The 19,691-nt window shown below is 44.8% G+C and overlaps 1 long non-coding RNA gene across 1 annotated transcript; it reads left to right on the top strand.

Moving 5' to 3' along the window:
• Positions 1 to 15,317: 15,317 nt before the first annotated feature.
• Positions 15,318 to 18,110, top strand: LOC130596979 (uncharacterized). Its single transcript, XR_008971658.1, has 5 exons — positions 15,318 to 15,416; positions 15,567 to 15,678; positions 16,288 to 16,308; positions 16,906 to 17,038; positions 17,952 to 18,110. It is a non-coding gene; the product is annotated as an uncharacterized LOC130596979 (long non-coding RNA).
• The last annotated feature ends 1,581 nt before the right edge of the window (positions 18,111 to 19,691 follow it).

Genomic DNA, 19,691 nt, shown 5'->3' with positions numbered 1-19,691 from the left:
AGGGATCTTGACAGCATCATGATTTCTGTGAAATGGTAGGAAAAACAAGAACAAAGAAACCCTGGGACTCTGGATTCAGTTTCCATGTGCACACTGGCTCGCTCCTGGTGCTTTAGTCACTGTCTTCCTGCCTTTCCTCTCAAATCTGTCTCTGCTCCTGTTTACCACGTTTGTTTTTGTCTTTAGTATCTGTTAAGATGCTGTTTTTCTTGGCTTCATTTCCCACATTACAACTTGGTACCTAGTTCCTTTTCCTTTCTTTACCAGTCCTGGATCAGTGTGTCCACCCCCACCCCCCCCACCTCCCCAGATGGAACAGATGCTGGCAAGTTTAGATAGCCCCAAAAGTGAATGATCAAACCTTGTTTTTTTAAAGAAAGGAAATGCCTTGAGCTGGCAGGAGATGCTAGACTGGTAGAAATGAAAAACACAGGCTGTTTTTTACGGAGCAAGCCGAGTGCAGACACCAAGCCGAGCACTCTGGTGCCAGTGTGGTCCAGCCGTGGTAGCGAGGGACTCTCACCCATCCCTCTCCTCCTGCCCTCCACCTGATGATGCATAACTCATCCCCAGACCCATGACCTTCTCCTTCACTGTGTCCAGAGCATAAGTCACACCTCAGAGATGAAAGTGGCGATAGGCAACGTTGTGTAATCTTGGCCTGTGACTGCTGGAAAGGAGAAGTGGCAGAAGGGAGAGCAGTTGAGCGTACAAAATTATGGTGCATGCGAAAGAAAGTGATCAGTGTTTCCGTTTTACTCATCCTGCAAAGTGAGAATAAGGCACCCATCACGCAATGAAGGAGAATTAATTTAAGAACTGATAAAAGGAAATATGTGCCCCAGGAGGACGTTGCTTCAAATACAGTTGCTGGCTTATTTCATGACTGCTAACTACTTTTAGTGGTGACAGTTAAGTCAATGATAAAGGTAATCCACTGTCATGGTTTATGGATTTCGCAGAGCATCTGTGGGAGATCAGGAAAGAGCTGGTCTTAGGTACAGACTGCCGGGGGCATGATAGAGAGATTTTTTGCGTAGAAATGCTTTTTCAGATATCAGGCATCAGATATTAGCAACCTGCCAAAGGCAAAACATTCATGTGAGGTGAAGAAATTTGATCATCACCTGCAATAAACTCCAGCTTCTTAATATACATCTTGTATCATCTGTAATGCCTTATGCAGTGATAGCAGCTCAGACCAAAGGACCAGCTAATCAGGCAGCTCATTTCAGAAACAGGCTCTTAGGGACAGGGTGTAAGGACAGGGCGAGCATAGCACAATCCCTCTGTGGTATTACCAGCTCAGTAAAAAACAGACTGCAGTTAAGGGAATTTTTGACTGGCATCTGGGTCATTGTGTTTGACAGCTGCGGATGGGTTGAGCCTCTAAGAATTTGGCTAACCCCTTCTGGAATTCTTTTATAATTGTGGCCTTCACAGCATCCCATGACAACGACTGCCATAATGCAATTTTGTGTCACGTGAAAGTATTGCTTCCTTTCCTGTGTGTTAGACCTCCAGCCCAATAGATTCGGTTGTGCTGCTTTCCTCTTGTGATAGCGGATGTGATGAGTAGTGCTTTCCTGTTCACACCTCCTGCAGATCATGAGTTTTTGGGGCCTCTTTCACATCCCTTCTCTGTTGACTGCCTATGGAAACCATTGCATGTTTCTTGTGCCACCTCTCTGTATCTTCACCCATTCTTCTACTTCCTTCTTGGCCTGTGTTTGAGGCAGGGGTACCCTAGAAGTGCTCACTCACTTTTTCATTCTCTCTTAATTCTGTAGTCATTCCTAAATCTCTTTTTTTTTTTTTTTTTTTTTTTTTTTGCCTTGTTGACAACTGTTGAGAATTAAGCTGGAATTTTCAGTGACTTTGAGGTTTCCTTCCTGACTGATGTTAATTCAGAGAGCCTGATGATATTTGTGTGGCTAGGGCTGGTGTTCCTCATGCTTCTTGCTTTGTATTTGCTGCTGGCAAGTTTCATATGTCATTTTATCAACCTGTCATTTGGTTTTCTGAGATCACTCTCCACTTGGTTGCAGTTCAATCTTTATGAATATGCCAAGTTGCCCAGGTCTTGACATGAATGGATTTGCACTGCTCCAGCTTTCACGCCACAAACTTTGCTCTTTCCCATTCTATTGCATTGCTGGCTATTCTGCTTTTGTTACACTTTCTGTCAATTTGCCTTGCCCAGCTTTCCAGCCCACAGGTCTCTGGATGGCCTCTAAAAGCCCTTTTTAAAAATGAATGTAACATTTGCCACCTTCCAGTCCTGTGGTGCCTCACCATTTCAACAGCTGCTGTGGCATTGTACTGAATAGGTCAGCAGTTTTGAGTCTCAGCTCCCTCAGAGCTCTTGAGTGAAATTGCCTGGTCGCAGCAATCTGCTAGTATTACTTTTATTGTTTTACCCTAAAATCTCTTCTCCTGACACTTGAATTTCAGAGAGATTCTGAGGCTCGCTCCCTGCGCAGCCAGCCGCTGGAGTGGGACATGAAATTGAACAGAACTACCACACGTGGATGGATGGGGCTGTATAACCAGTGTCTGAGCCACACAAGCGGCATGCTGTCCCTTTTGCATCTCACAGGCAGGTAACAGAGCAGTGACAGCAAGGGTGGGCACCAGGGAGTGGCCAGGTCAGCCCAGCAAGTCCCTCAATTCCAGGGATGAGCAAGCCTTTCTCCATTCACTGTGCTTACAGAGATGCAGAGTTGGATTTATGGATCACTTCCTCAGCTGAAGTAAACCGGCATTGCTAAATCAAAGCTAATGCAGCAATGCTGCTTTATGATATAAACACTATTAACAGCACATTAAGGCTATGACCTCCAGAGCCAGACAATCTCATCCTTTGTTTCTTCAGCCACCGAGGCAGGGAATTTAGGTTCATTATTTTTGATGGAGCTTTTCCTGTACCATGCCAGGGTGCTTTTTTAGTTCTCTTCTGTCTTACGTCCCTTTCTGCTACCCTGAGCAACTGTTTTTTTACCGTTCCTTGGTTTATTCTGTGACAACAAAAATATCTTAGTCAAGAGCTGGAAAGGATTTCAGAAATTACAGTTAACTGGGTTTTTTTGCCTATTCTTTCTGATAATTTCTCTCCCATTTCCTGGTAAAGTAACATTATTATCATTCGGTGAGCTCATCTACACACTCAATGGGTAGATGGGTATTTAGGGCCTCTCATACCCATTATCCCCAGCCGCCTGCTGGATATCCAAACAGATCTCCTTCTGCAAGTATCATCTTGCAAAAAAAAAGAGCTTTAAACTCAACCCCTCTGTTCATGCCACAAGAACAAAATAACTGCATTTTAGCTGCCTTGTCCTGCTTGCTTAACAATATCACTCTTGTATTTGCTGGGATATGGTCCCATTTTCTCCTCTTTGGGTGAGAAGCGAAGGTAGCTGTGCAGTGGTCAGCTAAATATCCTATTGTTTTTTTCCTTCTCAACCCTTGTATGGTAGCAGATGCTTTTACTGAAAACATAAAATTAGATTTCCAGGAATACTTATGCACATGCCTTTGAAATCCATTTTCCATGAACATTTTTGCTTTCTGTTCATGGAAAGTGAGCACAACAGGAACAAAGAGCCACCAAATTAACTGCAAAGCTGGACAGATCAGGCAGTTATTTATGAGACCCATGCTGCTTTCCCTTTATTGGTATGTCTGAGAAAAACTGGGGTACTGATCTTAATTTTGGGGTGGGGGGGGGTTAATACCTCTCTGCAAAAGGAGGTCTGTACACTTTGAATTCAATTAAATAGGCAAGCAAAAGGGTAGCTCTCTGCCCTGGTGGGAAGAAAGGCTTTTTGGTAGCCTAGTTGAGGTAAGATGGTTATAAAAGGCTACAGCGATGTCTTCATAATGGCTCTGGCACAGAAATGTAGCTTTACTTCTTAGTTACTCAGATCTTTATTGTAAATCACCAAACAAGAGACCTGATGAGTCCCAGGCATCCAAATGAAGTGGCCCAGTGGGTTGTGTTCCCATGAGAGCAGCGAGAAGCAGAAAGGGACAGGAGAGCTGACAGGACTAAGTGACTTCAGGACACCCAGCCCACTCTGCACACTGGAAGGAGGTCTGACGTGTGGTGGGATGTGTTCTCCCACACAGGGAAGAGAGAAGAAGCTGCATTTCAGCCTGGGAAGATGAACATCAGCTGCAGGGGGGAAATGGAAATCCCAGTCTCCCTCTTGCTCCACTTATTGATGTAAGCAGCTCTCTGGACAGCTCTGGTGAATTTAATGCTGGTGTCTCTTCTACACCCTGTCATGAATGGCACAAAGTGGTGGGAGATGCTAGGATGGTCTCAGGCAGCAGGAGGGAGGAGGAACCATGGGTCCTGTGATTGAGGTGTTAGTGCAAGTGAGCTATGAAGTGGTACTTGCTGCTAAACCTCTGGAAACAAGGGGAAATTGCCTGGGACTACTGGACTTTTGTCATAGTCTTACTATTTATCCTCAAAGGGAAGTGAACAATTTTTCTGTGCAGAGGCTCACCTCAGAACATTTTGTGGTTAGTCACAAGCTGTGAAATCTACTTTCTCCCAGCTCCAGCCCACTGTTAGGTAGCAGACACAGGGTTTGTGGGGTGTAGCAATGCTCAGTCGCTCTTCAGCATAGATACTGTTTTACAAGCCCGTAAGCACCATTCTAGTCTCAGTGTGGATCCATTTCTCTGCATGCAGGACCCCACAAGAGCCAACGGTCACTAATTGGATTCAACAACTGGCTTAACATTGTAAATGCAATCATTCATCCCTCCAGCGATGAGGATTAACCAGTTCCCCACGGCAGGATGTGCCCTTAAACACCGGTTCTCTGTGCAACAGAATGAGCAAGAGCCAGGCACCCCAGCAGCACCTCTCCCACTGGTTTTGCTAGCTGCTGAATTTGAGGTGCCATGGATGCCTGCTCTGGGTTCCACAGACACATGGGCAGGACAGGGATTTTGTGTTGGTATTTGTCTTTTTTCCTGTTTTCCAGCACATGTGGCGTGGACACAGGCTGCTTTGGAGATCACTGCAGAGAGGTTGATGTGCCAGCACATGGCTTCTAACACCACTGCCAAGCCTTGCCTGTGAACTGGGCTGGCTTTGTGATCTCTGAGATCATACTTTCAGGTGCGTATTGTTTGTCAGAGGAATGAAATCTCACTAAAAGAATAAAGGCTTCCAGTGTTACTAATTTTCTCCCCTGTCATGCGAGCCATTACCAAAGTTGATGAAGAAATCACAGCATCTCCTAATTGCACTCTGCAGAAGACCTTGCGTGTTGAGACGGTCCTAGTCACTCCCCTGCCTGCTCAAACCCAGTTACATCACTGAAACAGGATTTGGCTGGAGTGTTAAAGAGAAACCTTCCCTCTCTTTACAGAGATGAGCCGTGTTCTTCCTACTGTCCTCATGTGCCAGCACTGGAGGCTGTGCTGGAGCAGGAGCCAGGGAGAGCTCCCTATCCTTGTCTTCCTGCATCTTGCCCCTGAGGACAAGCTGGTGGCTGGTCTAGAGTGGACCACCCTTTGAAAGGACTGGAGCTCTTAAGACTACAGTTAGGTGGAATGTTTGGAGCAGGTTAACCCAGGCAGGTGAGGGGTGCAATTCTGAAAGTCTCCAGACATTGCTAAATGTCCACTTCTATTTTTTAAACACTTGCAGAGCACTTGGCTATTTTCTCAGGCCCAAAGGGAAGGTCTGAGTTTTGAGATGCCTGGGCAAAGTGATGTTTGTGTTCTGGTGGCAGGAGGTGGCTGCTGCATGGGGGAACCAGAGCTGCCACTGCAGTAGGCTGATCAGCTCTGGCATCTGGCAGGACAAGACAAGGGATCAGATGTGATTATAGCTGTAGACTTGCCCAGTCAAACCGGAGCAGTACAGACTAGCTCACCTCCTTTCTCCTGCCTGATAGGCATCAGGAGAGGGAATGCACATGCGCCCCTGCTCCTGTATGTGTAAATACACACGTACATGGTGTGCTTTGAACTCGTTGTGTTGCATTCAGAGCCTGAATCAGTATAATTTCTCAGTACCACACAAAATTATATTCCCCGAATTGATAATGACACTCTCAGGAGCCTTTTCTTTGCCTCAGTGGCTTGATGATTGTTAACTATTATCAGTCTTGCCTGGTAATGAGGGGCTAATAAGGCTTATCAAGGCTTACTAACAGCAACTTTTCCTGGTGGACTCCATGAGCAACGGGATGGGGGAGCAGGATAAGCTGGCTGCCCTTTGCTGGAGCATGATGGGCAGCAGTTGGCACCCAGTGGGTGCTGGTGCTCTTGGATGGATGGAGGGTAGGGTGCTGAGGTTTGGTGACACAGAGCAGAGAAAGGCTTGAAATGGAGCACTCCATCTTTTTTCTGGGATAGACAAAGGAGAGCAAGAATGGGAGCTTCGGAAAGCTACCAGTGGGTTTGAACCCTCATTTTTGTCTAGAGGATCGAGTTTTGGCTGAGCCATCGGAACTGATATGCAGGCATGTACATGCATGGGTATGAAAGAGAGATTTATTTTTAAGGAGATAAGGAAGGGAATGTCTAATGCTAACTCTTTCATACACTGGAAAACAGGTCCCTGCTTCCTTATGTTAATACTGTATTCATGTGAGAAGATGGTTTCTTTAAGAATTAAACTCCTTGGGGGGATGATGTTGGTCCTAAAGGTATTAAAATCTAGCAAGTGGTTTGTGTGTATTATTATAAATCAAGATGGTCACTGTTTTTTAAATAATTTAATCTTTGTTGTTGGCTTTAACACTTCTGTACCATTATTTTTTTTCTTTGTGGTGCAGGGAGAAATGCATACGTTCTGCTGTTCCTGGATTAAGATCAATAGACCTGTGGGCATTTCTTTCCCACAAAAATTCCCAGATGGAGTCCCTCAGAAGTCAATCACTAGAAGAAAACAGCAGGGAAGCTGGAAGGCCTCAGAAGCCAGTGAGCTGGGTCTGGACCAAGTGCTTTAACTATGAAGAATAACTAACATGCATAGATGTCCCCCTCTCTTTCCTCACCCTGTAAATAGGATGTGGACTGGGTGGTGAGGTGCACACAAGTCAGATCCACAATCTATGGCTGATGGAAAGCAGTTTACATACTGAAATGTTCCAAAAATATGAGCTGCCATTCATGTAACATGCAAGTCACCGTGGTCACTCTGAGCTTCAATGTTCATAATATAGGTGTATCCATTTGTGATGTTGCCGGGGCTGCCTTCTGGCTAAGGTCTTGTCACAGAATCACAGATTTATGGGTGGAAACAACCTATCATGTCATCTGAGACATCCCTCTGCTAATGCAGATTTAGTCCCTCCTGTATATTTTCCAGCACTTGGTCCAGTCTATTGTTCAGATGACTCAAGCGTCCGCTGCTTCCCTGGAGGGACCATTTTGGAGCCTAACAGACCTTGCTGTCAGGATTTCATTTCCCGTCATATTCCTCCTAAAAGTTCTTCTGCTTAATTTAGTTACTTACTCTTTCTGCAGAACAGGACTGTAGAAATAGGACATTTATTTCTTACTTATTCAGCTAATTCCTGTTATCCCATTTTTTTATGGCCCTGTCCAGTCTTGTTCTCACTGGTGTGTATTGCCTCACACTCCTCTCTCTGGAGTGTGGTCCAGCTTCAGCTGGCATAGTTTGGTAGATGCCTATAGACTTTGGAGGGGGCATTGCGGAGGCATTAGCTGCACAGATATATTTTTTCCACCTGATTTTCATTCTGAACAAATCCCTTAAGCTTTGGCATGAGTGTGGTGCATCTGCAAGTATATTTGAGGGTGTTAATTTGACAGGGTGTTAATTTGTTAATTTGACAAATTTGTGAGGAAACTGGAAAATAGCAACCATTGGTAAGGAATTTCGATGGTCCATTTAAATTTTCTTTAATGTTTATCCCCTCCCCATTTAATTAGTTATAACTAAGTGATGGGAAAGAGAGAAAATAATGCAAAGTTCAGGTTGGAAGATGAGCCACCAGGAAGTAAGGAAATTAAAAAGTAGTGTAATAATAATGGGGTTTCCCAAATAACATGAACTTGGCATTACTCCACAGCCTAAGCACTTCATGTTATAACGAGAACTATCTGATCCTCATTTGTGCAGAGCTAGATCCCTCTGAAACCAAGGCATTCAGTTTAAAGGGAGCAAGAATGTCACTTATCCTCTGGAGGACATTTTACATTGTCAAAGTGGTGGAAAAGGCCTCCAAGTAGAGGACGATCACATCCCAGATGTGTAGAGGTCTAAATTTACTCTGTGACAGATGAATAGGAATTTACTATGGTAGATTGCTGGTACATCTGTCCTATGTTGTCCATGTTCTCTCTTTCCCAGCAGTGTTGCTCCCAAAAGTAGCTTCCACAGCTCTCTAGGGTGCCAGCCCAATACTTCTGGGGAGCATGCTTGAAGCAAGAGCCCTAAATTATTTGAGCTTGCAAAAAACAACCCCAAAATAAAAGTATTTGAAAAAAACAAACCAAACCAAAACAAACATTTTTAAACCAGGTAATTTTGCAAAGTTAGTTTAAAACAGAGCTTGTCAAACACTGAGATGGTAACATCTGGGTGGAGGGACCTGTACATACAGAAGCATAGAGGAAAGCAGGAGGGCACATTTTGAGGTAAATCTGCTTCCCAAAGAATTGTAATATGGAAATATATCTAAAGGTAAGCTTGCCAGGTCGGTTTTAGCTTCAGGGATTTGTGTGGATTGTAGGTATTTGCTATAACTGGGCATATTAACGTTAGTCATTTTGGCATATAGAGCATGCTGATATAGCTCAGTTTCTCTCCTTGACTTATTTTCCAGGCTTCAGGGTTGGAGAATGAAGGATGCTGTTGTAAAGTTTTCAGGGAACTTGGTGAGGAGTGGGGATGTGGTTGTATGGTGCTGGATCTGTCACGACTGAGCGAACAGTCACAGCATTACGTTCTTGATTACGCCAGTGGTGCTAAATACAGTAATTAAGGAAGAAGGCTGTGTGAAAAGCTTTGGTTATTGGCTTCATACACCACTGGCCTTTTTCTACATTTTCTTTTGTTTCTTTTCTCTGCATGCACTGCAAGCTTTCTGTGTTTCTCCACCCGTGCTCCATAACTCTGCCATCTCATAACTAAAGGGCCTGAGAAAGGTGAATAGAAAAAGCAAGCTATTGTGGGGAGGGGGGCTTGCAGGAGCAGAGGGATTTGCACCACAGATTTCCACCATCTTAGACCTGCAATGCAGCAGGGTTTTGTGCAGCTGGTCCTGCTTTATGGGACTGCAACCTAATTATTTCTCTTCCAGCCTCATTTTTATGTGGCCATGCAGTCCTGCATTTGCATGCTTTCCTGCTTACATATCCTAGCAAATTTTTGTTGTCTCTTTTTTATCTTATTCTCACACCTTGTCTTTCTTCCCTTTTCCTTTCATCTAAGGGGAAAAAAAAGGTTAGCAAAAAGGTAAAAAAGAACAAAGTCTGAAAAAAGTTCCTCTGGGGTTTTCTGCTAAATATATCCTAGCACAGATTTGTCCCTGGAGGTTTCAACAAGAAAAACTTACATGTACATGTGTACATGCTCACAAAGAAACTAATCCTTCCCAACACACCACACCAAAGTCATAAGCTAACTCGCTTCAGTGGCACAGCCTGATAAACAGAACTTGTAACCACTGGTCTCCAGCACAGACTTGAACGAGAAGAAAAAGATTATGCATGACCTGTCTTGGATCAGGCTACAAGGAATGAAGTGGATCTGATTGATGCAACTTCCACATGAGCAGTGGTGAATATGTATTAGTTCAGCGCATTACCCTGTTCATGGTTTTGAGCTTCCCTTTGTCATTACAGCATACTTGAAGGTGGCTCACAATTAGAGTTTTCGTTAGGCTCCTTGGAGATATTTACTAAAGTACACATGCAAACAGCTCTCTCTCCCAGCTTTTCAAGGTCACCTGCACCAGCCTTCACCTCACCTTCCCTAACCCATTCCTGTCAGCTTTGTGTGGCAGCCCTTTGGGCAGCAGGGAGGTGTGACACCGACTGGCTGGAGCCATGGGTGCATAGGTGCAGTGGCTGGACCCAGCTTAGCAGCTCTGCCCAGAACCCTCAAACACGCAGGGTGGTGGCACCTCATGTATCTTACTGAGCACACCGGCGCTGCCACCCCTCACCTGCCAAAACCGACTGCCACAATGAAATGATGAGCAGTCCTGCAGGCATCAACCCACCATCACCCACCACCCACCAACCCATCAGGCATCAACCCATCATCCCCTCCTCCTCTCACCAGCACCAAAACAGCCTCTTGCTTTCAGCAAGCTTGTACTGAGGCTATTGGCACGTGGCTGAGATGGAGCAGTGCCCCTGTGGCTCCTGCCCACTGACTCAGCTCATGCCGGACATAGAAAGATGGTGGGATGGGGCTGCCCAGAGCCAGCCAGCAGCGTGTCCCCCTGCTCCTCAGGGCTCCCAGGGAAGGCAGCAGGGAGTGCAGGTGCCTGCAACAAGAAGAGGGAAAGCTGACTGCTGGGGAAGAGGGAGCTGGCTTGGTTGCCATCCCTGCACATGCCACAGCCTGAGGTCAGGCTGGCTGCTACCAATGGGGACAGCACCGGGGGAAAGTCCTAGCAACAAACTGCCTCCATGCAAGGAAAGACAAAGACATCCTCCTCCATAACCCCAAACCAGAACAGCGGATCTGGTGGAGGATCCTCTCTAGGAGATGTTTTGTGGGGATGAAATACATAGGCTCATGCACAAGCTGGCTTCTTTGCAGTTGCCATCAGGCTCGGAAGGCCCAGACCCATCACTGTGCCCTGGAGTGGGCAGAGCACTGCTCCCTGGGGGCTGTCTGCTCTGTGTGCAGGAGAGGGTACGTGCTCTGCCATTCCTGCCCCGGAGCTCCTTTCTCAGGCAGGCTGCCCGCTGCGGTCAGGGGGTGATTAGTCTGGCTTAGCAGTAACAGTACTCTGTTGAAGGAACGAACTTCTTTTCCATTTCATTTGTCGCTGCACTCGCAGTGACAAAAATCAATGTACCGAGCACCTCAAGTAACACAACGATTCTCCAGAACATGCTGTCGTCTCTGGGAAAAGAATGATAAAAAGAACCATCTGTGTTGGTCTCCTGGTGGCTGTTGGTCTCTGGCATTGCAAAGGGGGGCACAAGAGACTGCAGAGACCCATGTGCAGCAAGGCTGTGCCCTGCAAGGCCACATCTGCAGCAGAGTGACTGCAGTAAAGGAGCAGCTTTCTTCCCTGCTTGACTCCAGATCTCGGTAGTATTACCTTGTTGCTTGTGATCTCTAAAGGATCCCGTGTTATCTAAAGGATCTCTAAAGGATCTCTCTCCCAAGTTAATACAGTTACTTAAGGACTTTTCTACTGGTTTGGTCTAGCCAAAAGCTCAGGAGGTTTTTCTGTTTATTTTCCCAGGCTTCACTCTGGGACCACTGAGCATGTATTATCCATCTCCTCTCCCTCATTGGGATGTTTTTATTACTGAGGAATTTGCACAAATATTTTGTGGCGCATTAGTGCCAGACTAGTGGTCCTTTCTGAGGAAAGTCAGTTTGATTTTATGCACAGATTTAACTGGACGACTCAGCCAAGCAAGGTGAACAGGCTCTTGGTCAGTGTGTTTCTCATATTGCTTTGGTTCAGCTCAAAGTCCTGAATACAATGGCTCACAGAAAAAGAGGAAACAAACCCAACTTTGCAACTGACTACCATCTCAGCTTGGGGACTGTCTGGAGATAAGCTGAAGGCAAGAATACTCTTTATTTTATCTTCACTTGCTCGTTACAAAGCAGGATCAGAGCAAAAAACAAATCGACTGGTTTTTTTCTTCCGTCACTGCTTATTTCCTTCCTGAAGCGATAATCCTCGGAGCCATCACAACTGGTTGCTATGGGAGTGACTGTAAGCACAAAGAGAGGATTATGGTTTCAGGTGAGAAAACAGTGATGGGCACGGACAAGCTCCCAAAATCCAGTTCTGCTCTGAGGAGCAACACTGCAGAGAGGCATTAGAAGACTCTCCCTGTTTTATTTGCCTTATTTACGTGTTGGCTTCAGATCCACAACAGCAAAATGGCATGTTAGAGCTAAAGAAGTCACACATAAATAAATGGGGAGAGGGCTAGAAGGGCTGAGGGGAGGGCTCTGTGGGGTTGCCCTCAGAAATGCAAAAGACACTGGAAATCTGGGCTCCTTTCTTCCGCACTCAGATCTTCCCAGAATGGGATCAGTCAGAAAGTCCTTCAGTCTGGGGCCAAAGCTGTATTTGGGTTGCTCTGCAGAACTCCTGCAATGACACAATGACAGACATCCAGTGACATGTCCTTTTGTCACCAAAAGAAGGATCTAAAAAATAATGAGATAAGCCAAATGGAGGTGGCTTTATTGAAGCAGGACGTTTTATGCCACCAAGAGATGTATCTGAAGAAAGATCTGCAAAGGGTGTTTATGGAAAGGTAGGGGGATGTCCTTACCGAAGCCAAAAGCAAAGCAGCAACCCCAGAGCTCAGGGCTGTGGCAGCTGGGGTGTTGTGCACAGAAACAGCAGGCAATAAAGGCAAGCCTGGCCAAATACAGACCTCCATTTCTTTCCTTTTAGCTCAGCCTCCTCAAGCCCCACCAGCATACTGCTGCGAGTTAGGGTAGTTTGACGGAGGGAGGGCAGGCTTGACAAGCATTTGTGCATAGTCCTGCCCAGCAAACATCTCCGTCCACCACAGCTTTTGCTCCCATTGCTCCAGTACCTGAAAATCAAAGTGGCACTTTGCCCAAGGAGGAGTGTGGGTGGCAGGGCCAAGGTGGATGAAACTCTTGCCATGTGCAGCTAAGCCCAGGTCTGGGGGTTAAAGCCCCAGAGATTATGGTAAAGGTGCCTTACAAGAACTCATGTCATCCTTCCTCCTCCTTACAGCTTTGGCCAGGGTCGGTAACAGCATACTTGTGTCTAGGTGCAGAATAGAGCATGCTTTGGCTAGATAGGGTCTGAAAATATATTAAAGAAAAAAAAAGCCTCTTTGCTGGCACAGCTCTGGGAAACTGTGCTAGAAATAACTGTGCTTATGCATAGCTGTCAAAAACAGGCTGCTGCTGGTGCCACTTGAATGGGAGTGCAGCCAGAACCTTGCTGCCCGTCGGGAGGAACGGGCCATGTTGGAGGTTCGCTTTTGTCTCTAGACTGAGTTTATGTAGATCAAAGGCCAAGGAGGTGTTTTTGCTCTGCACAGGGGTATTTCCCCACATGGCGTGTCAGAAGGATCACATCCCCACCAGCTCCGGCCTTGGCTGTGTGAGGGGCCAAGGCAGGATAAGGACACCAAACCCCCACTGCCTTGAACTAGAGAAGAAGATGTAACTCCAGATGAGCCCTGGGGGGACATTTGGCAGAAAACTCCTGAGTGGATTTTTCCACTTAGACAAACTGCTCTTAATTAAACTGGACAATTTTAGGAACTCTCAGAGGCTGGCTGGCGTTTTCCTTTGGCCAGGAGCTAGAGGGCTATCTAGTGAAATACCTGGGCAGAAAAAGCAGCTACAGGGTCCTACGTGATCGTTCAAAAAGAAAAAAAAAACAATCCAAAGCAGCATTGTAGATATTTGAGTCACAACATGGTTAATTGCACAGACCCAATAAAATAGTTAACACCACAATTGTGAAATATATAATAAAATAAAAAAGAATGTATGACATCGATGTAATTGCAGGAAAGAAAAGGCTGCTAGCCAATAACTGTTCATACATCAAGTTTTAGGCTAAAAGGCAGACCTGTTTCATCTTCTGGGCATTGTAAAAAACCCTGTTTTCTCCCCAGAGAGAGCAAAGATGGCTGTGATTGAATCCAAGGGTACTGGCTGTTCCCTATTTTCCAGTGCTGACACAGTCGTGACAAGGAATTATATATTGCATTCATCACGCCTGCTCTCCAGGCATGATCCCCAAATAATTAATCCCTTTAGCTAGCAGGAGCTGCCATCTGGCCAGTTTCCAATCAACCTGACTGGTTTTACTACAGAGCTGCCAGTTGCCCGCACTCATGTGGGCATGTACGGTAGCTGCTTGCCTCAGGTGCCTGGGATTTCTTTGTATTTTAAAAATGGTGAGCTTCGGATATGCCATGTGCTGCTCAAACACAGATAAAATACCAGCCTTTGTCTCAAAGAGCTTACTGTCCAGCAGGAAAAGGAGTGGGAGCTGTACATCATACGTAGAGAAAGACTCAAACGGACTTTTCCTGTTTGCTTGTTTTATGTTTAAAAACTTACTCTGAATAAAAGGCCCAGATTAAAATCCAGGGTTTTTTTCTTAGTCCTCTTGGTCCTGAAGAACAAACGTGGCAACGAAATTACAAAAGGGGAGAAAAGTGTTTTGACACTACAAGTTTGGAGCAGGGCTGTGAAACCAAATGCAGTTCAAAAGAAGCAAATTTGTGTTTGCTCCAACGTGTTTGACCTTATTTAGGTGTGGCAGGCAATCCTGTGGAAAAGAACCAATGCTCTGGTGCAGCTGTCCTACAATGGGGACATCTGGAACTTCTTGGAAGGTGATCTCTGGGATCATCCTCAGACCCCACATGGGAGAAGATCTTCTGGGAGAGCCCATGGGAGAGGGCTTTGCAGTGACCTCTGATGAAGATAGCATGCCCATAGAGAATGAATGCCTGTATGTTTCTGAAAATAACCTGGTTTATGGAAAGTCCTGGGGAGAAACCTTCATCATTTCCCTCAGATCCATGCTCTCCCTCTGCTATGACACTGGTCCTAGGTCAAAGGATGAACGTGACCCTGGGTCTCAAGCTGTTCCCTGCTGTGGTCAGTGTGGAGCCACATTGCTTGGCCTGGTAGAACACCTGCCAGATCATATATAGCAAGTGGAAGAACACTTACTCCATGAACCTTTTCAGGTCTGAGCTGTAACACTGCTCAGATACAAGGGAACTGCTTGAATTCAAGCATATTAATAGCTGCCCACTGGTGGAATCTGCTGCACTTTAGCAATAGGATACTGAGGAAACGCAGTGTTTCCGGAGAAGTGTTTCCGAAAAATCTCAGAGTTGGGTTCAAACCTATAACAATGCAGCTGAATGCTTAATGAACATAATCCCAAGTATCTTCCAGCTGGGAAAGTGACTTAAAAACATGATGTGGTTCTCCATAGTGCAGTTCTTTTCTGAAAAAGCAGCTTTTGATATGAAAACTACAGTTCTATAGAGACCATTTAGGCAACAAGTGAAAACAGAGGTGTATTTATATAGCTATTTTTCTGGCTCAGAGTAAAACAAGAGCCCTTTCTTCCTTAGACCACCTGGCCAGCATTAAGAACCAAGGTGCTGTTAGTTAAATTAGGCTCCTGGTGACATCTGAAGAAGCCTTACCATCAACACAAACTCTGAGAAGAAGTATGGTAGGGCTGCTATAGAGGATTTTAGTAGGCAGTTCTGCTATGACGCAAGTTGAGGGAGAAATTTTAGCCTATTGTCTCCGGGGTACTTTGCGTGGTGAATGAAGGGACATGCTCAAGGCTTAGATCTTCATTTCAATTTTAGGATTACAGGTACCTGATAGCATTAATTCCCATGGGGAGGAGATCAGCAAGAATCTACAGATTTGAGTGTCTGGGACAGAGGAGCTTTATCAGAATTCAGTTTAACAACTGCTCTGCCAAGGTAAACTTCTATGTGAAGTTTGCTTATAATCTGAATAGTTGGGGTAGGTGGATAAAGTTTCCAGGTACAGTCAGTTGGATTTTTCTTTTTTTCATGGAAATTTTGCATTTCCATTTAAAATCCTGAAACTTTCAATGTCTCAAACTTCTCAGCGGCCAGCAGTTTCTCCTCTGAATCTGCATCAAAACTGTTTGACATAAACTGTCTCACAAATCAACTTCTGCTGCCCATGGGTTTCATTTGTAAAGAAACAGTGACAAATGACTCCCCTTACACACAAACCTTGCATATGGAATTCCTGGTTGCTAAATCTAAAGCTACACAGCAGCACTTTATTGGTATCAGATGAATTGTTATATATCTGAATAACAACATTTCTCAGCTCATGAACTCTATTGGAGTTGGGTGGATGCTAGATATCCTTGGTATGAGTTGGCTGCAACAGTCTTCCATGAAAGAGATCCTTTATTTTTAAGGCTATAAAGAAATAGGAACGAAAAATTAACTACAAGCATGCTAGCACTAGAAAAACAATGTGTTCTTGTAACTGAAGATGCAAACTGGTTAGATGGGTCCTGCCATGAGCTCTTTTCTCCTAGTAAGTTTCAGATTGATGCTTAGTGAATCCAGGTGAGCTGTTAAGGGAGTGGGGGGATGCTTTGGAAAGCAGCCTTAGGATCTGCGGCTGCATATAGCAGCTTGCAGGCAGGATGGTGGAGCTGCTGTCTGATCCCTGGGGGCAGTCAGGCTGTGCACCAGCCCTCCTTTTCAGCTACCTGCCTTGCTCATCTTGCAGCTTGCTGCCTGAATCATTGCTTATCTCCCACGGAAAATTTGAGTCTGTTACTAAAATGAACCTCAAGGGTTAATTCTTCCTTTTTTTCCATGATTCCTCTCCCAAATGTGGGTGTGTTACCTTGTTTTCCCTTGTGCTCCCTCCTTTTTTCCCCAAGCAGACCTTTGCTGACATTTCAGTCCATCCCCCTTGCCATAACTCTGGCAGCATATTTGCTCACCTAAAAGTAAGTGCTCTGTTAGCAGGAGAAATCCTTTGTCAAGTTAACAAAAGGCTGAAGGAATAGAGAAAATAAAATGAAGGTAAATTATATTTACATAAAGGACCTTAAAAAAAAATCTGCCTGCTTGCCAGCACAGTGAACTTGCTGCCTAAGGCTTTTTAATTTCATTTTTTTAATAGATTTGTTGGAAATATTTATTTTCTTAAAGCTTCAGCAGGCATTGCCAAACTTCCGAATGGCTTATCAGCCCAATCTGGTGTGGCAGATTTCCTCACAATTACTGATTTTTCTGGTAGAAAGAAGCCCTGTGATGTGCAAACCCAGAGCAGCACAAGGAGCAGGTGAGAATGCAGCTTTCACAACAGAGTCTTCTGAACACCCAGACGAGTTGACTAAGGCTGTGATCACTTTTCGGACAGGTGAGAAGTCTTGGGATGTACCATGGTATCTAGTGAGATCTCCCTCTCTGCCTGAAGGTAAATGGGTCACGGCTGGGTGAGGAGTTTGGCTGCATTTTCCCACTGGTCTGACAATTGGGTAACTGTTGCATGCCAGCCCCCTCACATTCCCAGGCCTGCTCTTTCCTTAAAAGAGTACATAATGGGGTGAAGGGGGAAGGTTTTCAAACTCTATCCTTCTCCTTTTTCAGGCAAACCCACAAGCTCTCACATTGATCTTGAGCATCTTGCCTGAGGAAAGCCAAGCTCACGTGTGGCACAGTGCAGGGCAAGGAAGCGGAGCTGGAACCTCTTAGCAGCAGATGAACTGCTTTATGTTTTGTGTTAAGTAATGAAGGGCTATAAACAAATTATAATCATTGTCGGAAGCTTTTGTGTGTTTCGGTTGAGGCCGGATTCTCTCCATAAGGGCAAGCACAGGCAAAATACAGCAGCAGGAACAGACAGTCATCACCAAATCTGTCTGAGGGTGTGTTGAGCAGTGAGGCGATGGGAGCAGCAGGAAAAAGCAGTAAGGAAACACTGAGGCTAGCGTGCACTTGTGGGATTAACTGTCTGGTAGCTGAACCCATGTGCTTATGGCTACAACCATAGCGTGAGATAGTTGCAACAGTTAGCTGAATCTGTACTGAGTGATTAATAGAGAATAGTCTGCGCAACAGCTTGGGAATATTTATATAACTGTCAATTCCTTATAAATAACCCTCATTACTTTCAAATGCTAAGCTACCTTCCTTCAAGCCTAATTGAATGGACGTTAAAGATGTTTAACTTAGAGTTCTCCCCATATAACTAGGGGATATTTTCATCCTCTCATTGTCTGGGGAGGCTGGAGGGGGAACTGAATCAGCATCTTCCACTTCTCCAAAGTGATTTCTCTAGTTTATGTAGTGTCTGGAGGCCATGAGGATTTTTCCCGGCAAAAATGAAAGAGCTGTTGCTACAGCAAACAACTTGTTCGGTCCCAGGATACACTTTAAATATGAAAGCATGTGCTGCTTGTGATGTAACAGGTCACTAATAATGCTCATACCCATTAATTACAAATGTATATATGACATGTAATACACCCTTGATCTGGTAATTGAACTGCAATAAAGAAAAAAACCCAAGAACCCTGGTGTGAAATATTTTGGGGGCTGGTTTTATTTCCCTCCAATACGACCCCTTCACGTACGCTGCTTTCTGTAGTAGTGAGGCAGCAAAAGTCAAGCTCAGAACAAAGACTGTGTTTCACCTTCAGGGCAAGATTTTTTTCCCCTGCATCTTTCCTATTTTTGAAACAAAAAGTTTGAAGCAAAAGCTCTATTTTAAAATTAACACATTGCCTGATTTTTAAAGTGTCAATACCTTTCCTGATTTTTTTTTTTCTCTTAATTGTCTTTTTTAAACTGTTTTGCTAAATAGACTCAGGTATGTAAGTATTTACATATATATAAATAATACTTATCTCTCCTGTCTCCACTTTATTTATGATGTTCAAAACATATTTTGCTCAGCTCTGATTGCTTCTTGCTCAAGCCCTCCTAAGTAGCTGGGACAACATCTGTGGTGGTCTGCTCCCAGGGATGAACTGAACATGTTCAGAGTGCTGTGCCCCTTGGTAGGAGACAAAACAGGAGGCCTGGCCTCACCTGACCTACAGCAAATAATTTCACTCTGATACCGGACTTTATTATTGTGATGTGGCAGTATGTAGAACTCATCTGATGCAAAGCAAACAAATGAAGAAAAAGGTTGTTTTCTTCTTTCTATGAAAAACATTTTAAAGAAAATATTTTTTTTTATGCTTTCAGGGGTTTAAATCAAGCACAGAAAAGCATCCTCTGGATGTTGATCTTTTGGGAAGCACTGAGTGAGGGGTGGTTTGGTTTTTTTTCATTTGCTTGTTGTTTTTTTTTTTCCTAATTGTCATAGTTTAGGCAAAAAAGTGAATTTTTCTACCTAATTGTATAATATGTGGAGGTTTGCTGACCAGTAGAAACCAGATGGATACTTCTCAAGTGTCAGAGTCCATCACTGCTCCAAAACTCTGGCTTTGCGCTACAGCTGTAAAGTGAGAGTCAACCGAGATGAAGGGGCTGACCCAGGATAGAGGGTCCCAGGCTGAGAAAGCAACCAAGTGGTTGTCTTGCCCTCACCAGGCACTGGGAAGAAGTGTGCTGATTGCAATTGAATTGGTTGACTTGACTTGATTGACTTGAATTTAGAAGGTTAAGTCAAGAGATCAGGAGGCCTCTGAGGCTGGGGGAAAAAGGCTCAGTGCCGAAGTCCAGAGCTTAAACTTTAAAATGATGTCATTGGGCCACCCCAGTTTTGCAGCTGAACTTCCCCTTCTGCAAGAGAGCAAGAGGAGCTTGGAGAAAAACAAATGGGAGGTGGAGATGAAAGGGGACAGAAGCCATTACCCGTGTTAGACTTGTGGGGGCAAGGTGAGATGTGGTAAAGGAGTAAGTGGGGTGCTTTGTAAATTCCCGGTACATATGGTTTGGGTGGGTTAATAGCTTGACTCAGCATGGAGGAAAGACATTTCCTT

This window comes from Pezoporus wallicus, unplaced genomic scaffold (genome assembly GCF_028554395.1).
Source record: "Pezoporus wallicus isolate ANWC-B61680 ecotype Strahan unplaced genomic scaffold, APGP_CSIRO_Pwel_v1 contig_1739, whole genome shotgun sequence".
Taxonomy (NCBI): Eukaryota; Metazoa; Chordata; class Aves; order Psittaciformes; family Psittacidae; genus Pezoporus; species Pezoporus wallicus.
This window is presented reverse-complemented; position numbering and strand designations above follow the sequence as displayed.